This window comes from Amia ocellicauda, chromosome 7 (genome assembly GCF_036373705.1).
Source record: "Amia ocellicauda isolate fAmiCal2 chromosome 7, fAmiCal2.hap1, whole genome shotgun sequence".
Taxonomy (NCBI): domain Eukaryota; kingdom Metazoa; phylum Chordata; class Actinopteri; order Amiiformes; family Amiidae; genus Amia; species Amia ocellicauda.
In genome coordinates this window covers 12,330,203-12,342,779 of record NC_089856.1, presented here as the reverse complement: position 1 = coordinate 12,342,779, position 12,577 = coordinate 12,330,203, and positions in this window count along the sequence as shown.

Here is a 12,577-nt window from a genome sequence, read left to right as displayed (position 1 = left end):
TTTGAGGACAAAATGTTCACTTGCTGCCTAATATATCCCACCCACTGACAGATGCCATGATAACGAGATTATCAGTGTTATTCACTTCACCTGTCAGTGGTCATAATGTAATGGCTGATCGGTGCATAGTAGGCAGGCTATATAAATACAAACACAAACACACAACTATTTTGTATTATTTATTATAATGTATGTTTTTAATTGATACATTAATTTGAAACTATAACCCCAATAATTCAGTTTTATACAATTAGTCACGACAGCTGGCAGCTTAAAAGAGGTTTCATATTAAAGTTGTACATCAGATGGTGTAGTGGTTAGGGAACAGCACTGTGAACCTGGTGACCTGGCTTTGATTCCTGAACAGTGCTTGTTATTTTCTTATGTATACATTATTATTATTATTATTTTTTAAATGTATAATTTCCTGGAGTTAAACATTATCAGAGTAGAACGAACGAACAAGGCAAATTCACTTATTAATATCCAGTTGGAGTGGATCATTATTTGAATTCAGCTAAACTTAATATAAGAAATCAATAATAATAAGGCATCCACATGTGTATGGGGTGTCAAATGTAAAACACTGCACACTTTTTTTTCGAGTGTCTGTTTTCACACATTTAACTTAAACCTTATGTTTTTTTACACATTTAGTAAATACTTAAGCCGTTTTTTCCACACTTATAAAGATTTCGTTTTTTTTAAATAAATACTTAAATAAATGCTTAATCTCTGTTTTTGAAAAATAAATATTTATCATTTGATTAAATATTTAACTAAATCCCAAATCTCTGAGTCACACAATATATGTAGTTTTTAAATAAATATTTAATCTAAATATAAATGTTAAATATAAATGTAAAAGTTAAATGTAAAAGTTAAATACAAATGTTAAATCTAAATGTTAAATATAAATATAAATGTTAAATATAAATGTTAAATGTGGAGTTAAATAAAAATATAGCAAGCCCCAATGATGCACTGAAATGGCTGACATTACACGGGTTACTGAAGTACCGCCCACTGCAGTGAGAGGCTGACCTTACAAGAGGGGCGGGACTGTATTTGCATGTTAGCTAAATATTTATTTTGCAAACTCCATATTTAACATTTATATTTATATTTAGTGGAAGACGTAATGATTGAAGTAACATAGGTACTTTGTCCTGAACCTTGGTGGAGGGAATGACAGCGTGGCCATGGACCCCCCACGCCCCTCTTGAATTTTTCATCAATGAAATAGCAATTGACAATACTATAAAAAGTAAAAGGTTGCTAAAAAAACAAATAACTTATACAAGTAATTGAACCAAAGAACAGAAATAAGTAGCCTAACCATTCCTTATTGTTGGAGAACCTTGAAACAGAAATAAGTAATGATTACTTATTGTTTTAGGCAACCTTTTACTTTTTATAGTACAGGTCCACAATCCCTTATCTGCCATTCCGAACATTTGAGAAGCTCTGAAAACTGAAGGTGTGTGGTGTCAGTAGAATCAAGGTCGCGTTTATGCAGCACAGATGTCCGCAGTTCTGCGCAGATATGCAGATTCCAGCGATCCCAACAGGAGCAGCGCAAAATTGCGAGTAACCATTAATTCAGTACTTGGAAGAAAGAAACCTGCAGTCTGACAGTACTTCAAATACAATGAGAAAATGAAAAAAAGTGCTTGTAAGATATTAACTGAAGGAAACTAAACCGAATATGTCTATATTATGACTGGAAAAAATACAACAATTGAAGAGTGAAATAAATCAAAGAGTGACAATCTGAAGAGTTAAATAAATCAAAATCCATGTGTAAGATTTTTGTGTTTATTTATTAGACAAACCTATGTAAGCTTTGGAGGTAAAATAATTATTCTGAATGTAAGTTATTCCGTGATTCTTATATATTCTTAGAGTAATTCATACTTAAATTTAATACAAATGTAGGTAAATATGAAGAAAGTAAATAAGATGACTAAAATGACAGATAATATAGTACATCTCCCAGAATCCCCACACAGACCCATGTGCTTCCTGAACAGCGAGGGAGAAAGTGTGCGAGATTCAAATACAGACAAAAATACCCTGGATTATGACCGCGACCCTGACTTTGACTTTGCTGAAGAGAACCTGACCCTGGTAACAAACTAACGATTTATGAATATTGACTACCCTTTGGATTCAGTGATTTGATTTAGTTATAGAGCAGGATTTGGATTGACCCCCCCATAGAACTACATTGCAAGAACACTACATCATTACTGCTACAATGCACTAACTACTGACACAAGAATACAGTAACACTATTACTGCAACATAGAGTTCACTGTTAATGGTACACACACACACACAACTCTACACTATTATTGTTGATCTAGGCTACACTTACTGATTCTTACTGCTACAGAATTGGTACAATTTTCCTCAAACTACACTATTACTGATTTACACAGTACATTATTACTGCTTCACATACAGTACTTTATTACATCCACACTATGCTATTACTGTTGCACACAAACTATATTATGCAACACAAACAATACTTCAGACTATACAACTGGATACACACTACTGCACTGCTTCACAGCTCTATACAATTACTGCTACAAATCCCATTCACAGATTGCACCTTGATTGAGGTTTTGTGTTCAAGGATGTAAATCACAATCATTTGACTCCCAGAGAGTAAAAACTGGCCTTGGGGCTGCTGGATAGACACCCCCAGGTGTGCGTGGGCAGGGTGGGCATCCTGGGTGTGTCCTTTTGGGGCGTACTTCGCCTTACGCATCGCCACACAGATGCCACATTTAAAGGTCAGTGAGTGGGAGTGAGAGATCATGTATGATGTATATTTCTCTACCTTCATCTAACTTTATTTTTGCAATTATATAAATACATTTTTAATTGAGAAATTTAGGCTTGTGCTAAAGAAGTCATCTTTGACAGAGGTTACTTTTGAATCGCTGTGTTTTACAAAAAAGGTCTGTGTTCACCAAAGCACGACAGATTACACTTTCATGATGGTCTTCAGAAGGTCAGACCCCCTCACTGACAAATTGGCACACAGTACGAATGCAATGCCAAGTCTCAAAAGAGACTCCATCACTGAATTCCAATTCCAAGTCAGCACTGCAAGATTTTGTGAAACACAGACATTCAAAGTACATTATATATTCCATAAACCAGGGCAACAAACTACAATGGCTGTCAAAAGTATTCACCCTGCTTGGACTTTTCCACATGTCATTGTGTTACAACATGAAATCAGAATGGATTTAATCACGAGGTTTTGCCACTGATCAACACAGAAAATGTCCATAATGTCAAAGTGAAACATACAATCTGCAGATTGTTCTAAATTAATTGCAAATACAAAACAGGAAATACTTGAATGCATAAGTAATCACCCCCTTTGCTCTGACACACCTGATGGAGCTGAGGTGAAACTGATTGTCTTTAGAAGTCATGTAATTCGTTTTGTTGAGTCCACCTCTGTGCAATGAAGGTGTGTTTGAGAGCCACTCTATGCTCCAATTGTAGAACAGTGTAGCGTAAGGTACACTTGTAAATTTCAGATAAAGGAGTGAATTGAAGTATCACCTTATCAAGAATCCTATCCCTCGGTTCCACTGGCTTAAGCGCCGTGTCTGCCATGCCGTCCTCAGACGCGTCCAGAGCTGCTTCTGATGGAGGAGCAGCGACTGTGGGTTTGGTTTGTTTCGTTTTAAAAACCGAGACGGAGATCAACACTACGAGCGACACAGCCTGACGTGGAGAGGACTGTTGTGTCCCTTTTATTATTTGTGCTTTACATGATTGTAAACCGCGTAATAAATACACATTTCTGTTCAGAGATGTCGGGAAGAGCTGAACGTGTAGAGCCATTATATTCAGACAGGCGTGTTCCTATAAGAATACGGTTCCATGTGCAACAATAATACTAAATATTAAATGTCATGTTATTATTATCGTCATCATTTGTGCTGGTATATATGTATTTTAAACGGCACAGCGCGACTGCCTTCATTTATTACTCTTACTACAGATTTGTAACTGCAAACAATACTTTTTGCCGTATTATGTATAATGTACTTATCAGACGTCCTTAACCCGGGCAAGTTACAGTTGAAACAAAATACACACGTTTCACGATGAATCATCCGGATACAATATAGCAGCTTATAATTGAACTAAAGTGCGCACGTTTCAGTCATGGCGTGTATGGACGCATTTATAAAACCAGTCCGTAATGTTTTAGAGGGAAACCCAGATCTGCTGTATTTATTAATTCATTCATTGATCTTGTAAATGGACACGTTAACTGAATCGTGTTTCTTCACACTGACTGTCTGTGCGGATTGTCCTGCACACCATTCACACAACACAGCCTGAAACAATGTCCAGTTCTTCATAAAATATGAATAATATCTGCTGCTGATGCGATTATTATCCTTCAGTTTATTTTAACCAGTCAGGCGCTGCGCCGGTCTGTGAATCACAGTTTTGAATGCACTCGGATATGAACTGTATCAGTCATTGTCTCTGTACGTGGATTTCACTCTGTGCTGCTAATAAAACTGCAAGTTCTTCGTGATCGCACCGGCACTTGAGATTATATCCTCCGACACAGTGTGTCTGCTGTCCTCCTGTGTCTCAGTCAGACTCACTCCTCTGATAGAGACTCGTGTCCTCAGTGGACGGACGTCACGGCGCGTCCAGCAGCGGCCAGTTAACCGGCTCTGAACACTGGAAACGCGGCACTGGAATCTTGTAGAATCAATTTCTGCAATAATTGGACACAGACACCAATTACGAAGATATAAATTCTCAAATTTATTAAAAACAAAGACTAAATGTAGCACCATACTAGTTATACAAAAAGGGAACAACTAATTAAAATTCACCCAAGATCAACAAATCAAAGACAAATCACTTCAGTGACCAAATCAAAGACCATGGAATCGCATATGATGACACACAAAACGTTACACACAATTACAAACACATTGACTACAATACCGCTTAGTAAGACGAAGGTGAGTCTCTCATTAGTATTGTTAGTCGGACATCAACTAACTATGCAGGTTAGTATTTATGCCAAATAACTTCTCGTTATATATATCAGTCTCATTTATGTTTGGGTGCCGAGAAAGATTCTATCATTTCTTGTTACCAGAATTCTCCCTAATTGATTACTGTTCAATGATTAAGGATAGGCAGGGCCACCTATAATCTAGTGTCTATTAACATGTGTCAATTTCAGACTAAACAGTTCAACAGGAATGAGAAGATATTTCTCGGCGTTGACAGATTTTATTTCTAAAATTGTCAAACAAAACAGTTTAATGCACCACTCATTTATATTTAAGAAAATACTAAATGATATTACACATTCTAGAGTTTATGACTCACAGAATAACATTTCTAATTGATTTCTCAAATGCCATGTATAATAAACTCCAAACTGTTAAACTTATCTGAACTTCATCGCAGAGAGGCCGCTCTGGCTTCGGGCTCAAATAAAACACACGGCACGAGGTCCGTGTGGTTTGGAACAAAGGCAGTCCGGTTCGGCTTTGTCCAAGAACTTCCACTGAGGCGATGCACCTGGAAGTTGGGGTTTTGCGAAAGTAGAGTCTTTTCCAAACAGATTTTCCACTGGTTTGAAGACTCCAAGGTTGTGCACAAAATCTTCTTTGTAAGCAGGGTTTCCACCGTAGTTACTTGAAGACAAAGTCTTTGAGGAAAGCAGGGCCCTGTTCGTTTCCAAGGGTCAAGTAAAGTTCTTTAAGTAATTCTTTGTACGGCTCAATCTCCTTCACCCAGTTTAGCTCTTCTGTTGCCGGCAAAGACTTAGTTGGTTTCTGGTTCTGGTTCTGGCAACAGAGCTACAGGTTGAGCTTTGGCAGCGAGTTACTGGTTCAGGTGAGAGAGAGAGAGAGAGAGAGAGAGAGAGATAGATAGCGCTACCCTTTATACGCCTGTCAGATCAATAGATGATTGGATCTTGAGTTTGTGATATAGGATTTCGGTTTCAGCCCCCAGTGTCCTATTGGAGGGGGCTCGATTTATGACTGATGTCAATCCATGTCATCTTTTGGAAATGCCGGTTGGCCTGGGTTCGTAGCTCTGTTTCGGGATTTCGGTCTCGTCCACTTCAAAGCTTTTTTATTACCTCTAGGCCCTATTCCCCAGACATTTCACCACAGGGATTCCAAGCCATTTGGCCCATTCTCGGTGCCATCCTCCCAAGACTGCCACTTTGATATAGAACAGTTCACGTGACGATGAGCTCAGGAAATCTGATAACTTTGGGGGAGAGGTCTTCTTTAGATCAGAGTTCAGCTCAGAGCTAAAATGCTCTATCAAAATACCCCCCCCCCTTAACACTACAACAGAAATTGGGCCGACACATTAACAAAATCACCACAAGATTCTTCTGATAGGTACATTTCAAATTTAACATTACCGTAAAAGAACACCTTGCATTTTGAAAAGGTAAAACTAGACAATAGACAACTCTAGGTAACATTTGTACCATTTTCACATTCCTAAATGCCATCACACCTCCAATACACATTCTAGCAGGAATCAAGGGAGAGGAATGGCAAGGGCTTGGTTGATTGAAACTGAAATTGTATTATCCCAAACCTGACCAATCAGAGGTTTGGAGGGAAAGAGATTAGAATCACTTTGTCTGAAATGTATAAAAACTTCCAATCTGAAGTGGAACAAGCTGGGCTTGGAAAACCCTAAGAGAGTGTATGTGTGTGTGTGAGAGAGAGGGAGAGAGAGAGAGATGGGGGAAATAGTGAGCCTGTGACATAGGTTAAGTGGAAGTGAAGAAAGAGAGAGACAGGAGAGAAAGAAAAGCTAGAAAACGTAAAACTCAGAGCATTACCTTGCTGCTACCTTTTCCACTACTTCACTGCCCCATCTAAAGTGTTTAAGATCACCACCTGTGCCTTGCCCAATCATATCCCAGATTTTGTATTTGTTATTTATTTATTTTCCCCCATGGGAGCAACAAGATGTCTTGTACAACACGTTGCCTTGTGGAGGATACTTTGTCTTGCTATGTTAATGCTTTTGAGTTTTCTTGATTTTACCACCTTAGCCCAGGTGTGTGATCGGAATCGGAGGAACTGGTGGGATGGTGATCAACATGACTGGTGAGCAGAACAGCAATACTGTATGAGTGAGTGACCCATTCTTATTATAAGACATTTGAAAATCAAGTGTGGTGCTTGCGGGGGGTTTGACAGAGTTCAGAGTGGGGATGAAAACTGCTGTCTTTCCCTTGTGCTGCACCAGAGGCAACATACCGTGCATTGCAACAGTTCCTTCACTTGCATCCATGCCACATCCCTGTAAGCAGGGGGTTGGACTTAGAACTGTAGGGAGTATCCAATGGATATCATTTTGAGCTCCCAGGGGTCCAGGGTGTGGGATTTACTGGTGGGTCAGAGGCTGCTGGAGCCCTTCAGGGCTATGGTGTGGGTGATGAAGATGGCATTGCAACACAATTTCCTGTCCTACACCGCACCCTGGTGTCAGACCGGCTACAAGCAGCGCGACCCTGTGTCTGCTAGGCTCAGGGCGGTGCGCTCCAGGAGGTGATGCGTTTGTACAGGATTTCAGAGACCTAATCGATCCTGGCATTGAGCACTTCCATGGCAGCGTGTAGGAAGAGAGTGTGACGGTGAAGTGGAAAGCTGCACATGAGTGCTGGACTGGGCAGCTGGAGGTTAGGGGCTGAGGGAGAGCCTGATCCCAGATGCCCATGTTGAGGTCTGCTAGCTTTTTGGGGAACCATAAAGTCTGGAGACCCTTGCCAGCTGCTTGAGGTGCATGAGCTATTGGAAATGCACACAGATCAGATAGAAGGTAGGGTCCTCGGGTAGAAAATTGCATTGCCCACAGGTGGTGCACAGATGGAAATTTGTAGAGGAACCTGCTCACTCCGTACTGTGTGTCCATGAAAAAAGAAAAAGCACAAAAGAAAACATACATTAATATTCCCCCGGAGACAAGAGATACAAAAGGGTTACAAAAGGGTTACTTTTTTTTTTGCGGTGGGTGGCACGACCCAATATGGGCACTATTTCAGCACTTCATCTACCAAGACGTTTCACCAATCAGTAGCCAGCAAGAGATATTTTCACCACTGTATGCACTGCACCAGTATGCACCACAGAAGGTGCTATAGCACATGGGCCCCTGCTATTCAGCCATATGGGTGTACCAGCACACTGGGTGTATCGTCCACCACGCTCAAACGGTACTGGACTGATGCCATGGCCAAATAATCATGTTTGGAGCAGTGGAGAGATGTCTCAGGCACTCAAGTTAAAATAGCAGTAGCTGTGTCAATCTTGATCCTAGAGCCCTAGGAGAGTGACAGATCCAACTGTAGGTGCAGCTGCTCAAGTGACTCGAGGGCTGTCAGTATCTCCATCTCTCAGGCTCTGGGGACACGGATGGCAAAGTCCTTCCTTTTCTTATACAGTGCCTTGCGAAAGTATTAACCCCCCTTGGCATTTTTCCTATTTTGTTGCCTTACAACTTTGAATTAAAATGGATTTTTGGGGGGTTTGTATCATTTGATTTACACATGGCTTAAAGTGGTCCTATGGACAGATACACCAATCACTGCTGTGGAGCTTTGCAGCTCCTTCAGGGTTATATTTGGTCTCTTTGTTGCCCCTCTGATTAATGCCCTCCTTGCCTGGTCCGTGAGTTTTGGTGGGTGGCCCTCTCTTGGAAGGTTAGTTGTGGTGCCATATTCTTTCCATTTATTAATAATGGATTTAATGGTGCTCCGTAGGATGTTCAAAGTTTCTGATATTTTTCATAACCCAACCCTGATCTGTACTTCTACACAACTCTGTCCCTGACCTGTTTGGAGAGCTCCTTAGTCTTCATGGTACTGCTTGCTTGGTGGTGCCCCTTGCTCGGTTGTGTAGCAGACTCTGGGGCCTTTCAGAACAGGTGTATATATACTGAGATCATGTGACACTTAGATTGCACACAGGTGGATTTTAATTAATTATGTGACTTCTGAAGGTAATTGGTTGCACCAGATCTTATTTAGGGGCTTCATGGCAAAGGGGGTGAATACATATGCACGCACCACTTTTCTGTTTTTTATTTTTTAGAATTTTTTAAAACAAGTTATTTCACTTCACCAATTTGGACTATTTTGTGTATGTCCATTACATGAATTCCAAAAAAATAAATTTAAATTCCAGGCTGTAATGCCACAAAATAGGAAAAATGAGCAGGGGGGGTGATTACTTTCGCATGACACTGTATGGGCACATTGACTCCTCATGGCGATACTCCAATAGGCCAATAGGGACAGAATTCTGGACCAGTTGGGTCTACTCATCCTCCCAGGCTCTCTAGTGTCAGATGACTGATCAGTGAACACCCTACTGCCCTTCTTCATTTCCGCACTTCATGCACTTCTGCTCTTTGTTCCTTGCAGCAGCCCAGTAGGTCTTCCAATGCAGTGATGTCCATGGTCTCTTCTTTTTTTTCCTACTCCTGGCACTTCCTGAGACCAGCCAGACTATGTCTGCATCCTCCACCAGTGTAATACAGTAGGGGGTTGCCACAGTGCTGGGCTCTTGTAATAGGTGGGGCCTTGGGAAACAGACACAGAAACAAGGGTATATGGTGATAGATTTATTTATTGTGCAGTAAACGAACCAGTAAATAAACCTGACCTATATTGGCCTCTGGTCCAGTCATGTTGCAGCTTACAGCAGGGTTTAATAGAGCACTTCCACATTCTCTGTCTATCTCTTTCTCTCTCTCTCTCTCTCTCTCTCTCTCTCTCTCTCTCTCAGAAATCAGAAGTTATGGCGATTTGATGAACAAGGACACGTCATCTTCCGAGATATCTGTCTGCCCAGCAACATTCCACCTGAGTACAAACTAAAGGTTCCAACACACACTGGCCCACACTGACACTGTCACACACTGTCTCACACTGGACCACACTGACACTGTCACACACTGTCTCACACTGGCCCACACTGACACTGTCACACACTGTCTCACACTGGCCCACACTGACACTGTCACACACTGTCTCACACTGGCCCACACTGACACTGTCACACACTGTCTCACACTGGCCCACACTGACACTGTCACACACTGTCTCACACTGGCCCACACTGACACTGTCACACACTGTCTCACACTGGCCCACACTGACACTGTCACACACTGTCTCACACTGGCCCACACTGACACTGTCACACACTGTCTCACACTGGCCCACACTGACACTGTCACACACTGTCTCACACTGGCCCACACTGACACTGTCACACACTGTCTCACACTGGCCCACACTGACACTGTCACACACTGTCTCACACTGGACCACACTGACACTGTCACACACTGTCTCACACTGGCCCACACTGACACTGTCACACACTGTCTCACACTGGCCCACACTGACACTGTCACACACTGTCTCACACTGGCCCACACTGACACTGTCACACACTGTCTCACACTGGCCCACACTGACACTGTCACACACTGTCTCACACTGGCCCACACTGACACTGTCACACACTGTCTCACACTGGCCCACACTGACACTGTCACACACTGTCTCACACTGGCCCACACTGACACTGTCACACACTGTCTCACACTGGCCCACACTGACACTGTCACACACTGTCTCACACTGGCCCACACTGACACTGGCACACACTGTCTCACACATGGCACACACTGACACTGGCACACACTGTTTCACACTGGCACACACTGACACTGGCACACACTGTCTCACACTGGATCACACTGACACTGGCACACACTGTCTCACACTGGATCACACTGACACTGGCACACACTGACACTGGCACACACTGTCTCACACTGGCACACACTGACACTGGCACACACTGTATCACACTGTCTCACACTGGTACACACTGTCACTGGCACACACTGGATCACACTGACACTGGCACACACTGTCCCACACTGACACTGGCACACACTGTCTCACACTGGCACACACTGACACTGGCACACACTGTCTCACACTGGATCACACTGACACTGGCACACACTGTCTCACACTGTCCCACAGTGACACTGGCACACATTGTCTCACACTGGACCACACTGACACTGGCACACGCTGTCTCACACATGGCACACACTGACACTGGCACACACTGTCTCACACTGGATCACACTGACACTGGCACACACTGTCTCACACTGGCACACACTGACACTGGCACACACTGTCTCACACTGGCACACACTGACACTGGCACACACTGGATCACACTGACACTGGCACACACTGTCTCACACTGTCCCACAGTGACACTGGCACACACTGTCTCACACTGGACCACACTGACACTGGCACACACTGTCTCACACATGGCACACACTGACTCTGGCACACATTGTCTCACACTGGACCACACTGACACTGGCACACACTGTCTCACACATGGCACACACTGACACTGGCACACATTGTCTCACACTGGACCACACTGACACTGGCACACACTGTCTCACACATGGCACACACTGACACTGGCACACACTGTCTCGCACTGGACCACACTGACACTGTCCCACACTGTCTCATACTGGCCCATACTGACACTGGCACACACAGAGGGAATTACAGACAAGGGATTTGACTCAGCTATTTTAACCCTGAAGAGGATGTACAAAAACAGCCCTGTCTACACATTGAACTCAGTAATTAATCATTGACCCTAGGTTGCAAGTGGAAATTAAGACCAGAACAGAACTAGGGTCAGGAACAAACTACACAGCCATGTACCAGAGATCCTCCTCTATGCTTCTTCAAGAAATGTTCCTTCTTGTCAAAAGAGAACTATAAAGTATCATGTTTTTATAGTTGTTTTTTTCATGAGGCCCTGACATGCAGACCTATAGTGAATATATACAAATGCTTATAAGGATATCACTGGCCAGGACTTCAGTGACATTTGTGTGCTGAATCCTAGCATTGTCATTCCCCATTGCAGTAATGTACAGTAAAAGTGTGTGTGTGTGTGTGTGTGTGTGTTTTGTAGGTCGAGAGTCTGCGTTGCCCCCTGCTATTGATTGTGGGAGAGGATGACCAGTGCTGTGCAGCCACCGAGAACGCTGATGAGGTGAGGAGCTGCTATCACTGATTGCTACACACACACTTTACTGCACAACAACCCACTGCACAAAAAACGTATCATAATAATAGTAATTAATATTGAATATTACTGCTTCAAAATCCTTGTTCGGTTGTGGTGTCAGAGCAATGGATTTTTGTAGTTCTGGTTGATCTCCTGTTTGGTCTTAAAAGTGTCCAGATTGAGAGATTCATTCAGTTGTTCCCAACCCTGCTCCTAGAAGACCCCTGTGTCTGATGGTTTTCATTCCAGCCCAGTTAGCAGCCCAATTGTAACTGGCCAATCCCTACCAATTTCAGAGCTGAGAACAACTGATAAGGTTGGAATGAGTTCAATTAAGGGCTCACTTGGAACGATAAACCAGCGGACACAAGGACCTC